We start from the raw sequence: 2,179 nt of genomic DNA on the forward strand, positions 1-2,179 counted from the left end.
GGGGCAGGGGGGGATTTGAGGCTTCCCAAAGCTCGATCCCTATCTCAATGGCACAGGACTGGTCCAGCCTCACCAGAGCATGGCTCTGATGACCTGAACCAGCCCCATGCCATCAGGGCTGTGCACCAAGCTCTGGCATGCCCAAACCACTCCTGTACCATTCCCGCCCCCCGCAATGGTGTAGCACCATTTTAGGTTTGCTAGAACTTGGCACCTAGCCTTGATGGTACAGGGACAGTCCACAAGACCTGCCCCCTCAAACCCCTTACCTGCATACAGGTGGTAGGGCTGCTCCTACCATCCTACCTGGCTGTATTGCCAGCTGTGTGTGTGCGCAGGGTTTGCCCCCCACCCCGCCCAGGGGGTGGGGGTATCCTTACCTGTCTTCTGGCTGGAAATTCTGGCCATGGCTGGCTGTGACTGCTGGGCCACGGCTGTGATAAATAATTTTGGGGTATAGCTAGTAATGATGTGCAGAAACCAGACCTGGTCTGTAGCTCTTCATATGGATGGGTTGAAAAAAGAAGTGCATTTCCTTCTTCTGTTGCTAGGATAACTTCAAATCAAAGTTTCAGGAAGTCTCAGTTTGCAACTGAGCATACATAATTCTCTCTTCTCCCACTAGGGATTTGGCAGCTACAGTAACGTTGTACTAGCTATGGAGCTGCAAAATCCATTTTTTTAATGTTCGTCTCTTACCCAACCAGGAATTCCAAAATCATGATAAAAATAGTGGTTTATTTTCAGCATTGCACAAAAGACATGCATTCTTCAACATTGTCCAATTCCTTTTTCTATGACGGAGGTATTTCAATCTGCCTTTACAGTTTAATCTAACTGCATTTTCTTCCATAGTATGGCATTTTTCTCTAACATGTAGTCTTCTGTTTCTGATGGAAAAACCAACCTCTTGACTTTCTAGAGCTGAAGAATTGTTTTTTGACCTCTTGCTTTAAGCTTGTGCAGAGCAAAATAGTAACAGAATTCATGTAGCAACTAGACATTATAAAATATTTTTTGGAAGAGTCATAAACAAGAATATGCCTCCTTCTGTGAAATGTACTTCATTTAGTTTCTACCTGGAAAAGCTGTTCTTGATTGATATTGTTGTTTCACATGGCAATTGCAATATCCCTCTTGGCACATTGTTGCAGTGATGCGGAGATCCTTGTGTTAGATCTGTGTGCTATCAAGACTAGATATTCAAGAATATAACTCAGACTTTTTATTAGACACATCTGGTAAATAAATCAGCATTATTTAACAGAAAATGAAGATGTGTAATACTATTATTTATCATGTATTAACAAAGCAGAATGAATGAGAGATATTTTAATCGAACAATTACCTTACCTGTGATGTTCCCCCAGGAAATAACAAATTTAGGCTTGATTCTTGAATTCTAGCTGCACTGTCAAGCATCTGTCACTAGTATACTTTCTTAACAGTTCTGATGACATGGATATAGTGACAGATTTTCACCTGAGAAACTTACTGGCTGTCTTGCTGAAGTATTACATGAATATTGATTGCTCCCCCTATTCTGCTTGGCTCCCTTAATAGTATTAAAGGAGCATGTAAGCAGTGAAGCAGTGAACCCAAAAGCTTATGCAGGAGCACAGAACTGGCAAGGACCCAACTACCAGGACCAATGGTATGTCTCTTAAATAAGTGCTTTTTATATTATGGGCCTGAGGCAAATACCATTGAAATGAGCAGCAAAGCTTCCCAGTCTGGGTCCTTTAGCAGCAACTGAAATATGGCCAGGTGTGCACTTATTACTGTGGGTATATATGTGTGTGGGATTGAGAAGGCATTCTTGAAATTCAGAATATACTTGATTCTCAAACATTCCTAAAAAGCATTTGGCCTTTGACAGCCTTGACACAAAATGTTAATAATACCATGCATAACTTTTGCAAGAAAAACAAGTATGTTGTTGAGTGCCTACCATACTCCAAAGTTAAATTTTTCCTCTGTGCTGTTAATGCTAGATAAAAATGTAGAGATAAAACTTTAGAGCGTATGTACATATGTATTGGACCTAATATATAATCATATAGCTTACTATATGCTGCACAATCATAGATCAGGGTCCTGTGTGTACATATGTTCACCATTGCCAGGAGTGTGCTGGGAGTGCAATCTAAGTAAGGTGCTGGGAGGCGGGGGGGGGGGG

At 41.7% G+C, this 2,179-nt stretch overlaps 1 protein-coding gene across 8 annotated transcripts in view; it reads left to right on the forward strand.

Annotated features, from left to right (window-relative positions):
• The window catches only part of MID1 (midline 1), a 395,575-nt gene that overhangs the window by 139,301 nt on the left and 254,095 nt on the right, over positions 1-2,179 (forward strand). The window contains exon 1 of one of the 8 annotated variants that reach the window (XM_025202534.1): positions 1,633-1,654. The exons of the other annotated variants lie outside the window; for them this stretch is intronic. The gene's annotated coding sequence lies outside the window, so the exon portion shown is untranslated. Of the gene's footprint in view, positions 1-1,632; positions 1,655-2,179 lie in introns of those variants that run through there. 8 annotated transcript variants of the gene reach the window in all.

This window comes from Alligator sinensis, unplaced genomic scaffold (assembly GCF_000455745.1).
Source record: "Alligator sinensis unplaced genomic scaffold, ASM45574v1 scaffold312_1, whole genome shotgun sequence".
NCBI classification, from domain to species: Eukaryota; Metazoa; Chordata; order Crocodylia; family Alligatoridae; genus Alligator; species Alligator sinensis.